The sequence below is a fragment of the Ambystoma mexicanum genome, chromosome 7p (assembly GCF_040938575.1).
Source record: "Ambystoma mexicanum isolate Mex_15411 chromosome 7p, UKY_AmexF1_1, whole genome shotgun sequence".
In the NCBI taxonomy this organism is placed as follows: domain Eukaryota; kingdom Metazoa; phylum Chordata; class Amphibia; order Caudata; family Ambystomatidae; genus Ambystoma; species Ambystoma mexicanum.
Genome location: NC_090939.1, coordinates 402,728,720 through 402,749,587, shown reverse-complemented (window position 1 = coordinate 402,749,587; position 20,868 = coordinate 402,728,720).

Here is a 20,868-nt window from a genome sequence, read left to right as displayed (position 1 = left end):
GAGTGGGGGCCTGGTGGGGGCTGCCCATGGTGGAAGGGGGGTGGGGGTGCAGGGGGACATGAGTGGGGGCCTGGTGGAGGGTGACCCTGCACTGCTGGGGGGTGGGGGTGCAGGGGGACATGAGTGGGGGCATGGTGGAGGTTGACCCTGCACTGCTGGGGGGTGGGGGTGGTGGCAGACATGAGTGGGGGCCTGGTGGAGGGTGACCCTGCACTGCTGGGGGGTGGGGGTGGTGGGAGACATGAGTGGGGGCCTGGTGGGGGCTGCCCATGGTGGCAGGGGGGTGGGGGTGCAGGGGGACATGAGTGGGGGCCTGGTGGAGGGTGACCCTGCACTGCTGGGGGGTGGGGGTGCAGGGGACATGAGTGGGGGCCTGGTGGAGGTTGACCCTGCACTGCTGGGGGGTGGGGGTGGTGGGAGACATGAGTGGGGGCCTGGTGGGGGCTGCCCATGGTGGCAGGGGGGTGGGGGTGGTGGGAGACATGAGTGGGGGCCTGGTGGAGGTTGACCCTGCACTGCAGGGGGGTGGGGGTGGTGGGAGACATGAGTGGGGGCCTGGTGGAGGGTGCCCCTGCACTGCTGGGGGGTGGGGGTGGTGGGAGACATGAGTGGGGGCCTGGTGGGGACTGCTCATGGTGGCAGGGGGATGGGGGTGGTGGGAGACATGAGTGGGGGCCTGGTGGAGGGTGCCCCTGCACTGCTGGGGGTGGGGGTGGTGGGAGACATGAGTGGGGGCCTGGTGGGGGCTGCCCATGGTGGCAGGGGGGTGGGGGTGGTGGGAGACATGAGTGGGGGCCTGGTGGAGGGTGCCCCTGCACTGCTGGGGGGTGGGGGTGGTGGGAGACATGAGTGGGGGCCTGGTGGGGGCTGCCCATGGTGGCAGGGGGGTGGGGGTGGTGGGAGACATGAGTGGGAGCCTGGTGGAGGGTGCCCCTGCACTGCTGGGGGGTGGGGGTGGTGGGAGACATGAGTGGGGGCCTGGTGGGGGCTGCCCATGGTGGCAGGGGGGTGGGGGTGGTGGGAGACATGAGTGGGGGCCTGGTGGAGGGTGCCCCTGCACTGCTGGGGGGTGGGGGTGGTGGGAGACATGAGTGGGGGCCTGGTGGAGGTTGACCCTGCACTGCTGGGGGGTGGGGGTGGTGGGAGACATGAGTGGGGGCCTGGTGGGGGCTGCCCATGGTGGCAGGGGGGTGGGGGTGGTGGGAGACATGAGTGGGGGCCTGGTGGAGGGTGCCCCTGCACTGCTGGGGGGTGGGGGTGGTGGGAGACATGAGTGGGGGCCTGGTGGGGGCTGCCCATGGTGGCAGGGGGGTGGGGGTGGTGGGAGACATGAGTGGGGGCCTGGTGGAGGATGCCCCTGCACTGCTGGGGGGTGGGGTGGTGGGAGACATGAGTGGGGGCCTGGTGGAGGGTGACCCTGCACTGCTGGGGGGTGTGGGTGCAGGGGGACATGAGTGGGGGCCTGGTGGAGGTTGACCCTGCACTGCTGGGGGGTGGGGGTGGTGGGAGACATGAGTGGGGGCCTGGTGGAGGGTGACCCTGCACTGCTGGGGGGTGGGGGTGGTGGGAGACATGAGTGGGGGCCTGGTGGAGGGTGACCCTGCACTGCTGGGGGGTGGGGGTGGTGGGAGACATGAGTGGGGGCCTGGTGGGGACTGCCCATGGTGGCAGGGGGGTGGGGGTGCAGGGGGACATGAGTGGGGGCCTGGTGGAGGGTGCCCCTGCACTGCTGGGGGGTGGGGGTGGTGGGAGACATGAGTGGGGGCCTGGTGGAGGTTGACCCTGCACTGCTGGGGGGTGGGGGTGGTGGGAGACATGAGTGGGGGCCTGGTGGGGGCTGCCCATGGTGGCAGGGGGGTGGGGGTGGTGGGAGACATGAGTGGGGGCCTGGTGGAGGGTGCCCCTGCACTGCTGGGGGTTGGGGGTGGTGGGAGACATGAGTGGGGGCCTGGTGGGGGCTGCCCATGGTGGCAGGGGGGTGGGGGTGGTGGGAGACATGAGTGGGGGCCTGGTGGAGGGTGCCCCTGCACTGCTGGGGGGTGGGGGTGGTGGGAGACATGAGTGGGGGCCTGGTGGAGGGTGACCCTGCACTGCTGGGGGGTGGGGTGGTGGGAGACATGAGTGGGGGCCTGGTGGAGGGTGACCCTGCACTGCTGGGGGGTGGGGGTGGTGGGACACATGAGTGGGGGCCTGGTGGAGGGTGACCCTGCACTGCTGGGGGGTGGGGGTGGTGGGAGACATGAGTGGGGGCCTGGTGGGGGCTGCCCATGGTGGCAGGGGGTGGGGGTGCAGGGGGACATGAGTGGGGGCCTGGTGGAGGGTGCCCCTGCACTGCTGGGGGGTGGGGGTGGTGGGAGACATGAGTGGGGGCCTGGTGGAGGGTGACCCTGCACTGCTGGGGGCTGGGGGTGCAGGGGGACTTGAGCAGGTGTGCAGGGTAGTCCCCTGTTTTGTGGGCTGCCTGCTGGGGCCGTGGAGGGTGTACAGGGAACACCTGTGAGGACCCACCCAGCCTAATTGCGTGTGATAATTCCCGCACACCCCTGTAATACACGTACCTGGCCAAATCGCATGTGAGAATTCCCGCGCACCCCTGTAATACACGTACCCAGCCGAATCGCGTGTAGAACTTCCCGTGTACCCCTGTAATACACGTACCCAGCAAAATCGCGTGTGATAATTCCCACGTACCCCTGTAATACACGTACCCTGGCCAATCGCGTGTAGAACTTCCCACGCACCCCTGTAATACACGTACCAAGCCAAATCGCGTCTGATCATTACCACGCACCCCTGTAATACACGTACCAGGCCAAATCGCATGTGATCATTCCCACGCACCCCTGTAATACACGTACCCAGCCGATTCGCATGTAGAACTTCCCGTGTACCCCTGTAATACACGTACCCAGCCAAATTGCGTGTGTTATAATTCCCACATACCCCTGTAATACACGTACCCTGGCTAATCGCGTGTATAACTTCACGCGTACCCCTGTATTACACGTGCCCTGGCTAATCGCATGTAAGACTTCCCGCGTACCCCTGTAATACACGTTCCCTGGACAATCGCGTGTTGAACTTCCCGCGTACCCCTGTAATACACGTTCCCTGGACAATCGCGTGTTGAACTTCCCGCGTACCCCTGTAATACACGTTCCCTGGACTATCGCGTGTTGAACTTCCCGCGCACCCCTGAAATACACGTACCCTGGCAGCCTGGCTAATCGCGTGTATAACTTCACGCGTACCCCTGATATGCACGTTACCCGCTTTGCGTTCCTTGTTTGGCAGCCCTGTAAACTGGTCCAGGGTTAGCGCAGCCCTTTGCGATGATTTAGCGATTTTGAAGGGTTTTCCTTGCGCGAGGGCGTTCTTGGGGGCGTTACTGGCGCTGCTGCAGGGTCGCTGCGATACTCTGCGCCACGGCTGGTTTGAGAGCCTAAAATCCATGAATACGCTGTGCGCGGAAATCAGTTTTAGCGCACGTGCCTGGCGCAGACAATCGCACGCGGACACTCTGCGCCAGCCGCTTGCGACACTTTTCTGCGAAATTCTATGAATTACCCTCAAAGTTGCTAGTTCACTTTCAAAGAGTAGGTGGAATATGTATTCCACATTTTGTCGAAATCTGGGATCTTCAGAATACATTCGTAATGAGCGATATTCTGATGCTGATATTTGAACAGGTCTATCATCGTATCTTCCTCCTTTGCCAGTAGGAAAGAATAGAGGAAAAGCACGTGCTTCTATACTTTTTTTCCCATATGCTGATTGGTGATCCTTTTGTTTGACGCATTTGGTACGTTTCCAGTGCATCTTCTATGGTGTCATTAGAGTGCAATGGGTGAATTGTATAATGGTCTAAAGTGTTTGCTATTGTAGCAGGATCTAGGAGCTCAAATTGACCAGTTTCTTGTGTCTCTTGAATTATTTCAGTTGTATCTTTCAAGTTTTCTTCAATATTAATTTCTTTGTAATAATCATTATTCTCTTTGAGATATTGCAGGGCTTCTCTAACTTTATGTAAATCTACCAGTTGTTGCCAACATTTTTGTCTTTTGTAGGTACTCCATTTACCAAGATAATTAAAAATTGTTGCATTGGACGTTGCACTCCTAGAGTGTGCACATTTTCTTTTAGATCTAATGGTAAATACACTACTTTTCCACGAATACCTTTCACTAATTCAGAGGGAGGTAATTTTGCAGTTTTTGGTTGAAGGCGTATTATTGCTTGAAATGGATGAACTGTTTGAATTATGATGCTCTCATATAAATTAAGTTGTTGAAGGAGTTTTGGTAGTGGATGTAATTCCAAGTTATTTGAGATAGCACGTGAAGGAGTTTGGTTGTTGTCAAGTTTGGTAGTGCAGTAACTGCAAAGTATTATGGGGTCAGTTATTTCGTATTTGTTTTCTGCTGTAAGGTAGAGAGCTAATTCAAACAATTTAGAATCTTCATTGTCTTCTATTTTGTATGAAAGGTCTATAGTTTTTGTGTTACTTTTATAACACGTTCTGCAGCAACATACACACACGTGGTTTGGTACTTCAGCTGAAGTGCTTTGAAATTTTAGTATTTCTTTTTTGTATGTGTGTAGTGAAAGGTTGCCATGTGCAGATTTGTTATGAAGTTGGTTGACAGCTAATTCATCTTGTAAGTGGGTTTCATTTCCAAAATATTTTTTCTGTATATACTCGATTTCTTCTAGTAGGTCTTTTGGTGTACCATGTAGAAGAATGTTATTTAAATTGGCTAGTGCTAAAGCAGGACTTTTTGCATAATACAGTTTATAAACTAGATTTCTTATACTTGCATGATGTGTTGATATCCTTTTGATATCATGGAAGGTTATTTTGCAAGTAGCTCCTGATATGCAGGCCAACGAATGTCCTTGCAGTCCTGTGTGCTTGCGTACTGGACAAGCATCCATACTTTGCAGTATTTTAATTTTGATTTTGTCTTTGCTTTTCACATATTGATTGAGGAATAGGCGTAAATATTTGAACATTTTTTTGGGAATGTTACACATTGACGTGCATGGCCATGTGTGAATTAGATGTTCTGATTCAGTCGAATGGAGGGGTAAATCTACGTTTTCAGGGCATATTTTTGTAAGGAGTACTTCTTGTTCCATTATGGTATTATTAACTTTTTCATAACCTCGACCACTGCTATGTATGGCAATGGTATTTGTTAGATTGTGTTTGTACGCTTCTTCATTAAAGTATGGTTCTGTGCTTGTAGTGTGACTCCATTCACCTCCACAGATATTTATAAGAAGTTATTTCTGTTCACATTTCGTTTATTGAGAAGTCTTTTTTGAAATTTAGTTATTAGTTTTGTTAGTGGTTTAATTCTGTTTAACACAACAATAAATACGTTTCTTTTGAGAAGAATTGCACTGTCTATCAACGCTTCTAAGATTACTTTCCTACGATAGGTTTGAAGTGTTGAACCTGGTTTCTCTCCTGTTTTTATCAGATTTTGAAGGACTTTGTGACGGAACATTTTGGCTAATATACTTTTGTTGGTATGCTTACTTTGTACTATATCAAGATTTATAGAAGACGTTTTATTTGTAGTGATAGTTGATTTTCTGTTAATAGTTTTTTGGGTAGTTTTACTTTGTGATAGAGGAGGCAAAGTTTTTGCACTAGAACCTTCTTCTGTTTCACAACATGACTGTATTAGCTCTTGTGTTTCAATGTTTTTTACAAATTCTGCTATAGATGGGTGTTTATGTTGGAGACTTTTCTTTTCATTTGCTCTACTTCTGCGTCCCTTTCTACGGAGTTGCTTTCTGGTGGGCATTCTTTAGCGTCGGTTGAAAAAAATACAGAAGGTATGGGTTGGGGTTTTCTGCAATGCATGTGTGTTGTGTGCATGATTGTTTGAGTAAGATGATAAAGATGTATGTAATGGTGTGTGATTGTGAATTGGGAAGTTGAACTACTAGGGATGGGTATTCTTCAATTAATGTGTTACTAAACTGGGGTTCAGATGACAGAAAAAAGTAAGCCGGTGGTGTGGAGAAGAATAAATAATATAGGTAAAGCTATACAATTAAAACAGTTGTTTGATCTACAACATCTACATTCTAGCGGCTGAGTTGGGTAATTTGGGTGCCGAAAAATAGGAATTTGAGGGCCATTCTGACAGGAGATCACTGTTTAAGATGGGGGGGATTTTTGGTCAGAATGGTGCAGAATCTCTATTTTTAGGCACAGAAATACCATGAATGCACCGTACAGTGCGTGTGAGTTATAAATCAAATATTATGGTAACAATCTACTTACTTTTTTTTCAAAAATGAGTAGTTTGCTTCTTAATTGTTCTTTGTAAATCAAAATCGGCTGCTTCTATTCAGGAGAATGGGCTTCACTGCAATTGTAAAAGAAAGAAATTAGTAATTTGGTTGCTATATAGCACTGTTTTCATTTTAGACATAGATTTTCTTAAATTGAAATCCTCAGCGCCATCCTGAAAACCATTAAAACTATATTATGACTAAGAATCGGAAAGAAAATATCTTTACTATGGTTTGTGGAATTCATAATCTACCAACGTATACCACTATTCTTGTAACTAAGCTTTTCCACGTAATAGTGAGTCACTGTCATCATAGCTCTCAACCATGTGTGTCGCAAAGGCGGGTGAAATCACCTGATTTTGTTTTTGGCGGGTGAGACGCCCATTGGAATGAATGGGCGTGCAGGAGGCTTGGCGGGTGAGTCAGTCCTTTACAAGGCGGGTGACACCCGCCAAAAGCGTGTGAGTTGAGAGCTATGTGTCATAGCCTGCTTTTGCACGTAACAGTGAGTGAATGTCATAGTCTGCTTGTCCTATATAAATGTATGTAAGTACTTATATAAACGAAAAAAATGAAAACCAATTATGTGTTTGTACAAATATTATTGTTTGAGATTTGATCATAGAGTGTGTGTTATTTTGTGTGATTATATGTCGTGTATATATTTTATTTAAAAAATGTTAGTTTAATAGTATTTGCATGTGTGTGTGTGTATGAAGAAATTAAACGATATAAAGGTTTGTAAGTGACAGGTCATTTTAGGACAATGAAACAATGATCGTCCATTCATTTTTCAGATTATAGAAGGTAAAAGTCGGTTAGAAAATGTGTTCATGTACTGTGTAGAAAATATGCATACCTGTACTTTCTGTTCATGTATATGGATATGGACGAAGCTGCAAGTAGAAATATTGGAGATTTGTATAGTATTTCTCGTAGATCGTGGTTGTCAATGGTATGAGACTTGTACTCCGAGAGATACACCGTACATTTGTAGTGCTGCTCAATGATGATGCAGTTACATGTAGAGTTTTTGGATTTGATTGGTGGGTGATCATGTGATTGCTTAGCTATATCCAATGAGGGAATGGCACAGAGAGTGAAATCGAAATGGTAGAAGGGCTGTACATGTTACGATACGTTCGCGGACATGGCGGTAGTTCTAGGACACCGCGTATTACATCCGGGGAATTTGGGGAGGGGAGGTATGGAAATGAGATTGGATGAAGCAAGGGATTGGTCAGTAAAGTTTAGTGAGTGTGTTGTGCTAGGAGAGGTTTTCTCAGATATTGTTTTTGCAGAGAGAAGAACAGATAGCTATGGCTGAGTGTTACAAAACACAGATTGTATGGATTTTGGGAGACTCATGGATTCATTGGTTGAAGGTGCATGCAGAAAGCTGTGGAGTATCTATAGATCTTGGATTCCCACATGTGGAGGTGCACTGGCATGGAGTGCATGGAATGAAGTGGTTGGACTTACTACCTCTCTGTGCAACTTTGAAGATAGAGGAACATCCAGACATAATTGTAATTCATTGTGGAGGGAACAGTTTAGGACATGTGTCTGGAATTTCTTTGCAATTTGCAATGAAAGAAGGACTTTAGAAGATAATGGACATGTTTCCAAACTCTAAAATAATTTTTTCACGGATTGCGCAGAGACAAGTGTGGCTTTGTTCTTTCTCAAATGGTCCACAAATGGAGAAAGCAAGGCGTAATGTTAATAAGGCTGTTTGTGCCTTCCTAAGAGATTTTGGGATGTCCTCTTTTAACAATGAAAATATTTTGTTTCGTAGTACATACATTTTTCGCAAAGATGGAGTCCATCTTACTTATGCTGGCAATCAGATTTTTCTGAGAAATGTACAAAATGCATTGCAACCTTTTTTAGAAATACAGCATTCATTTTGAAGTACGTCTTACGTAGTTAAAATGTTTTACATTCAAACACCTCCCGAAGGCTCTTTTCAGAGCCACCACTTCCTGTTAGAGAAAAATGCATTGGTTTCAATAGGGTAGCAATGCAATTGTTTTTCTGTTCGCGGACCGTCCGCAGACTTTCACAAAATGGAAATGGCTATGCTTTATGTATCTTCACTTCTATTTTTTAACTGAAAGGCGGCTCTGAAAAGAGCCTTATTTTTTTTGGATTTTTGTTATTTTTTATTTTTTTTTGTTCTTTTTTATACACGACACACTAGGAGAGGAGGGAAAGGAGGGTAAAGGGCAGGGGACACCAACCAAAGGGATAAGAAAGGGCGAGCTGAGAGAGGAAGATCTAGAGTGGGTTTTATTTGGGTAGTGAGCAGGTCTTCTGGTGCTCTGAGACGATCGTCTCAAAAGCACTCCGAAGTCGCTCCCCCCTGCAGAGTACTGTGTCACAGTACACACATACAACTGTGACCCTCGAAAGGTAAGGGTCATCAGAATTCTGTATGAGGAAGACGCTGTCCCACAGAGGTGTTCCTTGTGGTGACAGGATCAGGAACAGAGGATGAAGTAGAGGCAATCAACCTACTACGCTTCTCGCAAGGTACAACCTTGCGAATGGCCCCAGTGTGGAATGAGCGCAGGTGTCGCTTCATGGTAGTGGTCCCAAAGCTATACGAACCATGCTTCCCGCGACTGAGTACCATTTTGCACTCATTACAGGTGACACGGTTCGCATGAGACTTAGGACCGTTTCCATGAACGGTAAACAACCGCCACACCCAAGATTCACGCCGACGGCGGGTAGTAGGGATTTCCTCTACCTCATTCTCGTCATCCTCTTCTTCCTCCTCTGTATCCTCACTCCTGTTCCCCTACTTAGGACCTTGGGGAAATGGTGGTGGTGGAGGGGGTGGGGGCGGTGCTGAGGCAGATGTAGCACCATGTGGTAATAGTCGAGCCATGGATGTCATAGGCTTGTAGATGGAAATCTCAAAATCTGCCAAGTATGCAGCAAAATGCAGTGTGCTCTGTGGAATAGTCCGAAACACAATGAGAATGCGCTCTAGATCGTGGTCTTATATCGGGGTGCGTGTGCGCGGGTCCGCAAGACAGATCGAACATCAAAAAAGGTTAAAAGTCACAAAAACTATGTGGAAAGTTAGGATTAGTATGTGGGATTTGTGGTATGGTGATTTTTTAATGAGAAATATTGTGGATTACTTGGAAATGTACTTTTAAACTGGTCGGGGACACGAACAGTGTCTGCATTTAGAGCACGAGATGAGCGTGGGTGCGGTCACATGATTGTTTTGTGAGCATGTTCGCTAAGGTAGCGGTCGTCCGCAGGACACCCAAAGTACGGACATTGTTTTGCGCATGCGTGTTGTTCTACGGACAGTGTTCGGGTCCTGAACTAATTAAAAGTGCATCACATGTAAAACGAACGGTTACGGACAGCCGTTTGTTCTTAGCACAGTTTAATTTATTTGCTAACAATACGGACAGACACAGCGTTTCAAGTACACCTCCATTTTCGTTTATTTACTAACAATTCAGGACACCACGAGTGTTCTTAGAACAGTTTCTGCTTGCTATCGAACACTACGAATAGGCATAGTGTCCTTAAGGACACCTCCATTTTCGTTTATTTACGAACATTTCAGGACACTACGAGTGTTCTTAGAACATTTTCAACTTGCATGAGAACATTACGGACAGATGTAGTGAGGAGTGATCTGTGATGATTCTCCGCAGCTGAGGCCTCCCTCTGGAACAGCCTTCCTGCCTCCCTGAAACTTGAGGAGAACCATCTCCGGTTCTGGAAGCACCTCAAAAGCTTCCTCTTTGCTTCTGCTTTCTCTTTCCCTCTCCCCTGCTAAATCACTGAAACTGTACTGAATCAGCAACTGGGCCACTCACCAATCTTGGTCCTTTGCTCAGCCACTCTCCCCTGCACTGCCTTCCTGGCAACCCCTGCACTGCGGGACTGTCTCTGTATCCCTACAGCCCCCCTTCCCAGCACTTGTCTGCACTTATCTTGCACTTGCCACCAGCTGGCCCTTATTATTTATCTTGTTCATTACTAACCCTGTACTGCGCTTTCCCCTCTCCCTTTCCCCTTTGCACTTTTCCCGTCCCCCCTACCCATGCACTTGCGCGATCTGAATGACACCTGGCCTAGTAGGATCGTTGTCTGTCTCCCCTTGTTCCCCCCTCCCTGCCTCGTCGCGCCTTGGAACACTTGTGTATAGGCGCGTTACAAATGCCATATCATATCATATCATGTAGTGTCCTCAGGACAGTTACATTTTCGTTTCTTTACGAACATTTCCGAACAACCGCGGTGAACTGAAAGTAATTACAACACAATATAAGAAAAGTAACTTTATTTCATATATGTATACAATTATGACTGGGAAGGTGGGGCAGAAACGGAAACAAAAACAGGAGAATTAGGGATTTCTAGATAACTGGGATCAGGTGAAGAAGGGAAGGAAATCTCACCGAAACGCTTTGGTCCATAGACAGGGTTTGGGGGTAACTCTGTGGGATAGGGTGAGGGGGGACAAGTGCAGGTTGGAGAATGGTGTGCTGTTGGGGGTTTCACATAATTTTCCACAACATTTTTCAAATCCATAGAATTTTGCATAAGGTCATCCATTTTTTCATTAATCTGCTGTAGAGTGATATCCTCTGATTGTTGTTGTGAGATGCTTGGAATTTTTGTATGGTCTGTAATAAAAAAAAATGTATATGTTAAATGTACACAAAATAATATTTATTAATTGGTTTATATAGTAAAGTGTGTACCATTAGGTGGACTATTTTCTAACATTTCCTCTCGTGGGAAATGCTCCTCTAGCCAGTCGAGAGTACTACACATTTCTGTGAGAAAACAAAAAAGTAATATGTTTTTTTTTTCTAATATAGAAAGTTTATAAATATATGAGTAAAAAGAAGTGCACTTACTATGTCTGGTGAGATATGTAATCAGTAGTGTATACGTCTGGTCTTGCTGTTGATTGTGGAGCGTCTGTGAGGTAATTATGGTGGAAGCCACTTTATCTTCTTTTGGTATATTCCATTTTAAAACATATTGTATTTACATGAATGGTTAGTGTGTTACATATATGGGTAACATGTTTTAAGTATTACTACATATACTTTGTATGTGTGCTGCTTTGTGAATTTGTTAAATGTTCCTATGTTATGATATAACTATTACACATACCTCCCCAGAGTTTTTAGGTGGTGGTACTGTTGTCCAAACATGTCTGCGGACCGTCAAATTCAGTAGAAAGGGTTCAGTATGTTCCATATTATATGTACATAAAGTCAAAGTTATTATTGTTAAGTTGTGCTACTAAAAAACTATGAAATTCAGTAAAAAAAACTTTGTTAAAGGGAAGTTATGGTTAAGTTGCTATTAACATTACACTAAGAATCCCTTGTACAGACTTTTCATGAAAGGTAAATGCACATGTGATGTCATCAGTGATGTCATCAATGACATTTGTGATGTCATCTTTGATGTCCTGGGTGTTAGTGTTAGCAGTGCACGGTGACGGTGCAAGTTATGGTTGCTTATCTTACCATAACTGCCGAATTTCAGGGGTTTTTCGGTTTTACTTTGAACCATAACGTGCCTTTAACAACGTTTTTTCACTGAATTTCATAGGTTTTTAGTAGCGCAACTTAACCATAACGTCCCTTTAACAACGTTTTTTTACTGAATATATATATATATATATATAAATATGTACCCTTAAGATGTCCACGATCCTGATGGACTCAATTTTCTACATAGTACAAAGTAAAATGTGTTTTCAGGGTAGCATTCTGGCAACCTAAAGAGATGATATTGATATCACAAGGCGTAAAAACCCTCAATAAAAAATGTACTTGCCCTTAACTAATTAGTCATGAAAACCTATACTTCTGTACTCACCTCGCCTCATGGAGGTGAAAATGTGAATTCCAAAATGTAAAGTTGAATTGATAGATGGTCTCTAGGGAACTCTATGTAGACCTAAGTTCTAGCTGAAAAATAAGATGTTCGCCATTGAAGTGTAATGCTATAGGCCAAGTCAAAGCATTAACATACTTAGGGCCTCATCACGAGTAGGGGGTAGCCCTTAAATAAAGCAGTAACACTATTACTGCTGCATTTAAGGGTCCACCCAATCACAACTCTGGCAGCATTTACCCCCAGCTCTAAACTGGGGGTAAATGCACCAAATTAATGCCCATTTTAGGGCTCAATTACCCAATTGGGAATGGGAAATACCCATTACTGCCCAACCCTAAAAAAATAAAAGAAGCAAAATAATGCACTCAGAGCAGCATTAAGCCTTCCCAAAAGGGAACACATCTCTAAGGCCAGACAGGCAGCTCACTGGCTTCCGGTTAAAGAACGCATCAGTTTCAAGATCCTCACTCTCACACACAAATGCCTTACCTTCACAGCACCTTCATATCTTGCGCAAACCATATCCAAACCTGCTCACTCCAGACCTATCAGGACACACTACACCAACAAACTACTCACTACTGTAAGAGCCTTCCCTGTCTTACCATGTGCAATAAGAATAAATGAGACACACCACAGACGGGGAATGAGGCTAAGAAGACAGGTCGCGGGAGTTCAAAATGTTTTATATAGAATCAGCATCCAAAGAACTTTGCTGCCTGAGAGCACTCCCCCAAACATTTCATTTACACGACATTATAAAGTGAAAAATCATCAGAGATGACATAACTAACATATGGTACTAAATCAGTGCAGTATTGGATAGACATTATGGGAATATATGTTCATGGAGGCACTGTCTTGTCCGGGTTGGTTGCTCCTTTGGCGGGAGGGTGAACATCACGTGGTCCGGCTGTCAGCATCCAGGAGAGGTGAAGGTCAGGTTGCTGCGAAGTGGGATGGCCACTAACTAAGCTAACATAATACTATCTATTAAAACATGCACTAAACAATAGTCATTGCAACTCTTTTGAACAAATCATTGTAAAGCTATAAACTTCATTCATGTATTTACATCATTATTTATTGAGGCTTATATGGGGTAACGGGTTAAGGGTTTTGACCAATATCATGACATTGATTGAAGCGAGGGTCTGGACTTGTCAAGAATCTGAGGCAAGTTGGCGTTTGATAGTAGTGTGAGACAATATACTGCGGCAAAGGTCTAATGTTAGCTGGGGACCCGCTAGGTGGGCATCATGGCAAGGTCAGGTTTCTGGTACATCAAGAGAATACCTTGCAGTGACACAGGGTTACACTTGCAGTAATTTTCCAATAACGAGGGTGAAGGGGCATGAACAGATTTGTGGAGATGGATAAGCTACAAGCCCTGGCTCAAGCCGGTTCACACGCGGTGCAGTGATCTCCGAGGAAGAGTGACATGTTACATTTGTTCTTTGTTGCAATTACCTCTGGCTCGAGCATGAGAATGGAGCTGTGAAGTTTTCCAGATACAGTGAGAGAAAAGGTGGGGGCCATGTGTGCGGTGTGCGCGGTGCTGCAAGAGGGGAGAGAAGCCTTTTCATATTATCGCAGTGAGGCCAAGTTACCAAGATGGAGTCGAGGGGGCACAAAATGGATGCCACATGTCCTGCGCAACAGCCCCATCCACTCAAATGCCAGCCAATGCTGGTATTACATAAGGGGGATGGGGGCACTCCCCACCATTGGAGGCACGTGGTCCAAGTTTGTACTAAAGGAAAGGAGGGGCGGGGGGCCTACTGACCTCTCACTCCCACACACCTTGCCCACATATATCAGATCAGAAAACTCTCTGCTCGCCTTCCGCAAAAAATTCAATACCTTCCTCTTCAAATGACCCTCTGTATGTTTTGCCACATCCTGATGTCTGTAAATTTGACTGCAATTGTTCACCACATCTGTAACTAAGTAAACTGTCTGTAAATAGCTCCACGATGCCTCCGGGCTGCTGCGCGCTTAACAAATGCAAATAAAAAAACAATACATAAAAATAGATCAGGCGCTAATAGCACCAGAACGGGTGGCGGTAACGCTATTAGCCCGGGTAGTATCCCAGGGGTAATACCACCCAACTCTTGATGAGGCCCTTAGTAAGTAACCACACTCCCACCAACTGTGGCAAGTCTGGTGTTTAGATGAAGAAGTCAATGAAATACCCCTGTGGAGTGAAATATAGATATTTGAGGTAAAGCATCTCCTAAGAGTATTGCAAAAAGGAGGACTCATCAGAAATAACCAGTAGGATAAATGGTCTAGTATAAAGTTAAAACGTAACACTATGTTTAGTCAGAAACACTAATAACAGCTGCTGTTGGCTGCCATGTCAATCCACGGCCATCAAAAATCAAAATGTGACTAAAATGGCCACCTAAAGTATCAGCGTATCTTTTGAACGTGATGACATCATGCCATGATGACGGCTGTGATGTCATACATGTAAACAAAACACCAGCCGCATAAAGCGATCCCACAAATGCTGGTAATTGTTGTAAAATGTCGCAAATGCAATGAAGGTAAAATGTGTAATACAGATAGTCACATGCCTAGATGTATTATTGTGAAGACTCACAGTTTTTTTTAAAGTGTATGTAAAACTGTGTTCACATTTCTCAAAGTTTGCTACAATAAAGCTCAGAGTGTCAGAACTGTGACTTGCCCAATTTGTTGCAATGTTCAAGGACAATGACAGGCAGAACTCTGGGCATTATCGCAGATAGGGTGTTGAAATCCATTGCAGAAAAGACTTTGCTTATGTTTGAATTACAACGTCGATGCACATGTCATTTTGTTTATCTTGCATATTTACAATTTCTGATCAAGAATAACAATTTGAAAAGGTGACTTAGTCTCTGAATTATCATTATGTGTCTGAATTATTGTGTTAGCACATAGGCTAGGGTCCAACAGGTGGTAAACTCATTTTACTGCAGGTGGTAATTCACATTACCACATGTGGTAAACATAAGTTACATTGGTTTTTATTGTGTGTTGAGCTTTTCAGAAGTGTTAGGCGTGTGCGTGAGTACAACTATTTTGTGATCTGAAATGACCAATGTATTTTGAAACACAGCCAAAAGAGCATAACGTGGTATTGTACATAAGACACTGCAACCAGATATAAGTGTACTAAGTTCAGTAATTGCTTACTGTTAGTGACTTTGGTAAAATAATTATTAGTCAGTGTTCTGAAGTTAGTCTCACCACAATACCATGAGATACTAAATATAGCCCAAAAAAGATCTCTAACAGCAGCCAGATATTGTGTTTTTCACTCAAACCAACACAAACTGAATTTGAACACTGTTTGTCGATTCTGAATACCCAGGACCAGGGGTGCTTCCATTGGCACTTACCTTCAAACTTCAATCTACTGTCTCTGCATCATCAATCCATCTCGATGCCACAATGCCCCAACAGATCCACATCACCTGTCCAGCTCGCACACATGGACACCACACAGCCCACTCACAATCTCTACATCGAACAAAGCATCGAACCGGTAGGATGTTGCATCACAGCTCGACTCAAACCACTGGTTCACTGATCAGCGATCAACCCAAAAAAGTGATATTCATCAACTCGAACTACGCCCGATTATCGAACTCTGGTGATCCATTAACCTACGACACTCAAAGTCTCATTTGAACCTCATGGCACATCATAAGAATTGACGTGATGCCATTTCACCAACTTGGAGCAACGAGACTTGCCATACTCAAACCTGGTCTGATCCAAATCTGCAGCATCTTGGAGCCTGGGTCAACATCATTGAACCACCTAAAATTGGAATCAAGTACTTTTAAGTATCCTGCCCCCTGATCAAACTTTTGGGGGCCCTCAAGACTTGTCAAGTCCATTCTGCAATGTTTTCCCCAAAGATATGTCACTTTACATAAAAGTGGAGCATTCTTGCCTTTTTCCACAATGACAAAGTAGCCAGAGTGCCTATAGATTCCTTTTCTGTCTTCTTTTACGGCAGTGGATTTTTATGGTGTTTTTAACAGTTAATTGTATAATTGATTTGTTTAATTAAAGTATATATACATTTTTATAGAACCTTGATTGGTTATTCTTTTATTTTGGATCTGTGGTATTATTGCTCTTTGGGGTGACACTGTCTCAAATTCACACCTGTTCTGCAAATATAGCCTTCAATTTTCCTACGTTATCTCAAAAGGTGAAGGCTGCATGCCTCTTAGATGTGCCTGTTTTATCTTTGTTTGGGATCACTATTGGTTGGTAGAAGGTGTCAGGGCTGAGAAAGGGTTTAGTCCGTGCTCATCCTTATTATCCTAAAGATCAGAAATCACTAAAAATACTACTAATAATAATATTAATAATAGTAATAAATACATACATGTGGTCTTACAACACAGTTCTTTCACTCTTGAAAACATATCTGTTTCAGAGAATAAAGGGGCTTCCGTATTCCACAGCCCCCTCCTGTTTCATCTTGGAAAGTTTGCAGATCCTAGGCTCAAAATGGGAATGCTTGATCTAGCAGTATGAGAATTAACATTAAGCACAACATGAAAAGTACTCCGAGAAATACACATACACCTTTTCATCAATGTAGTGGGGGCTGAAGTAGAAGACTTCATCCGCATCTTTCCACCAGCAAAATCTACTACATAGACTGATTTGAAAGCATGCCTCAAAGAAAACCTTGACTCCTAATGGAACATAGATCATGAACAACATACCTTAACCACATCATCTCCACTACAGGGAGAATCCATTTACACATATCGCAACCATTTATGTAAGCTGCTGGCCCACTGCGACTTTCATACATTTTAAATTGACGAGGCTATTCGCCAAATCATCATAGGTGGATGCCGGTCTTCATCCCATTGCTCAAAGAACTTCTTCCATTAGCCACAATTATAACCATGCAAAAAATTGACACAAAAGTATAGGTAGGAGCAAGCAACACAGATGGACCCTACAACTAAGCACTAACAAGAAACAATATATGAAGGCTCTCTCGACCTAGGCAGACCAAACCAAACAAACTTCTACAAGCAAGATGTCTGCCATGAAGCTCTCTATCATTCGGTTCAACCTTTCCCATATGACAAAGCATGCCCATCCATAGTATTTTGTATTTGTATTTTATTAAATTTATATAGCGCTTTAATCCAAAGTGCTTTACAAGAGGAACAAGCAAAAAACAGAGCAAGCATTATAAAACAATTGAATCAAACTAGAAAACAGTACAAGGAACAATTTACATTATTGAGATGTTAAGCGTGAGTAGAGAGGGAAGAGAGTGAGAGAGGGAGTAGGAGGTTTAGGGAGGTGAGAGAAAGAGATAAGAATTTATTGCAAAAGGTAGGAAAGGATGGAGAAGAGGGGAAGGAGCGAGTAATTGGAAAGAGCGGAAGCGGGGAGGGGCGCAGGGTAGAGGAGGCAAAGCAAGTGGGAAGAGGTCAGCGGAGCAGAGTGAGCATGTAGGAGGTTTAGGGGGTTGAATGAAAGAGATAAGATTTTAGAGACGATCCATAGGGCTGATATGCTGCAACTGTGGAAAGAATAATCACTTCCAGGGTTGTTGCTAGGTTTGGAAAAGATCCAGGGCTATGTTAATTTTGGGACTGTCAGGACTAGGGGCTACCTAGCGTTTTTGGTTGTAACCCCTGAGCTTCTATCCGGGGCTACAACCAAAAGACCCAGGGCTATAGCCCCCTCAGCCCTCCCTAGTAACTCCTCTGATCACTTCAACAAAGTGTATCAATCATCACTCACAACACTATTCAGAAGATCACACCACAACAACACAAAATGTATTCACACCATGACTACTAAAGACCATCCTGCATCAGAATTTAGCTCTGCATGCTCATGAGAAGAATTCCTGTACTTGATGACTCAAAAAGTACAGAGACAAAGACAAATACAACACCTGATCGAAACTCATTGTGCCAAATTTGTTTTTGACACAAGTTCACTTCTCAATATAATGTGCATTTCAAAATGCAAGAAGATGGAATTAAGACCAGCAGTCTTGCAGTCTGAACTCAAAAGTATTCCTCTGGGCCACCAAGGATGCCATCCTGAACCATGGTAAATTCAATACTTTACTGACATATAAAGACAAATCTATGATAAATGGCATACATGTCCTAAAAGGAGAAGATCCTGCAAGCAATCTCGTAGGGAGTCTAGCTGCAAGAATCATTGGTTTTGCTGCCATCAACGTTGCTATTGTCACGAAACACCCTATCATCAAACACCATCCTTTATGATTTCAACGGCTGGGGAAATGGAAAGGCACTGCAGTAACTTGTCACCTTGATGAAACAGTTGCACCAAAAAATCACTGATGTGTTCCTATCAATTTACAACCCAAATTTGGGAGATTCAAGATCTACTCAAAAAACTAATAATTGAACCTACCAAGGCCTGACTCCATAGAGCTACCACATTGTAGATGTACCTCAGAAAGGCAACAGACACGAGATCTGCATTTGCATCAATATGTTCATAGTAAATAAGCCATCCTAAGGCAACAACATCCCGATATGTATTTTGAAGATATAATCAGCTACATAAATGATGCTTGCATTACTCCAAACCTGACCTCCAGAAAGGATTTCACTAAGTGGAACCGGACCAAAAATGTAGACATATTGCAACATTTTCACCAACCTTGCAATCCTGTTAGCAGTAGAGATCAGTTGGGAGTGTTCATGACATAATAATGAACATCAAGCACTGTTGCAATTATTTCAAAAATATACTAGCCTCCTGTGCTCATCAATAGAGACACAATGACACACTAGAACTGCATTTGAATCTTCTGGCCTGAGGCGGAATGAAGCAAAATGTGAATTTGTGAAAACTGAACTACATTTTCTGGGCACATCTTTTCAAATGCAGGTATGCAACTAGACCCAGAAAAAGCAGGTGCCTTTGCATACACTTAAGCTCCTACAGGGGTAGGCGGATGTCGCCCATTTATAGGAATACTAGCTACTACAGCTGCTACATTCCAATTTTGCCATGACTATCACTTCTCTTGGAGAACTCACTAGTCAATGTTTCCTATTTGTGTGGTCCTACAAATGCACTACTTATTTCATAAAAAGCAAAAAGTACAGTGCATTCACTAAACTCCTTTCATACTTTGATCCATCATTTAGCATTGAACTAGTTGTTGACGTAAATTGGGTAGGCTTAGGAGCTATAGTTGCCCAACATCATCCAGGCAGAGAGTCTATTAGGCACATTGGGCCTCATTACAAGTATGCTGGTGCAGAATTAACATGCAGATAATTCCGTTTACCGGCACATTTCCGGATCGGAATAATACAGGTTTGCCAGTGGGGTGGCGTGCATTACCTGCAGCCAAGCGCTGGAGGTAAATCAGGCACCCCACTGGCAAAAAACAGCCAGTGATACCAGCACCGGTTCTACGAGTGCTGGTAATACCGGCAATCCCCCCATGAAGTCTTAAGGGACTCCATGGAATGGGGAATTCCCACCCTTCACACAACTTGTAATCTGTCAGTGATTCCGGCATACCAAGTGGCGGCAACAGTATTACCGTTTTGTGGTATCCTGACAGGATTACAGGTGGGATACCACCGAACTTATTATGAGGCCCATTGTCTCCTCTGCAAGAAAAAGCATATCAGTAACTAAGAGAGCATACTTGCAGCAGAGAAAAGAAGGGCACGTAGTTGTGTGGCTCTCGAAGCACTGTAATGATTTCAACCATGGCACACCATTTCTCAAAATCACCACCATCAGGCACTTGTGACTATTTATGGCAACTCCATGTGCAAAATGCCACCAAGCATCGAGAGATGTTGCCTCAGATTTCAGGAATTTAACTCCAAAATAGTCCACAAATCAGGGCATGAATTCAAGCCTGTGGACTACTTTTTCAGAGACCCTTGGGAAACAGGTGACTCTCTATCATTATGATATGATATGATATGGCATTTATAATGCGCCTATTCACAAGTGTTTCAAGGCACGACGCGGCAAGGGGGGGATGAGGGAAGATAGAGACAATAATCCTACTAGGCCAGGTGTCATTCATATCATGCAAGTACAGGGGAGGTGGGAAGGGGAAAAGTGCGGGGTGAGAAGGGGGAAGGGACAGTGCAGTACATGGGATAAATGGAATAAATAAACAATAAGAGCAGTACGACCAGCTGGTGGCAAGTGCAATGGTAAGTGCAGACATCAGGTGCCCTGTGGTGGTGGGGGACTGTAGGGATACAGAAAACAGTCCCCAAGTGCTTGGTTTGACAGGGAGGCAGTGCAGGAGTGTAAATGGTGAGGTGGGGGACCTGGGCCCGAGGTCAGAGGATGGCCAGGTAACCAGTGCAGTTTCAGCCAGGAGATCCGCATGGGAGATGAGGAGAGAATACTGAAGCAAAGAGGACGGTTTTTAGGTGCTTACGGAACCAGAGGTGCTTCTCCTCAAGTTTCAAGGAGGCAGGGAGGCTGTTCCAGAGGGAGGCCCCAGCCGAAGAAAGAGATCTACCACCAACTCGTTCCTTAGAGAAGCGACTGACCCTGAATGAGTTGGAGGCGGATGAGCGAAGCGTTCGAGAAGGAAGATATTTAGGAATTGATAGTTGAAGGTATTGA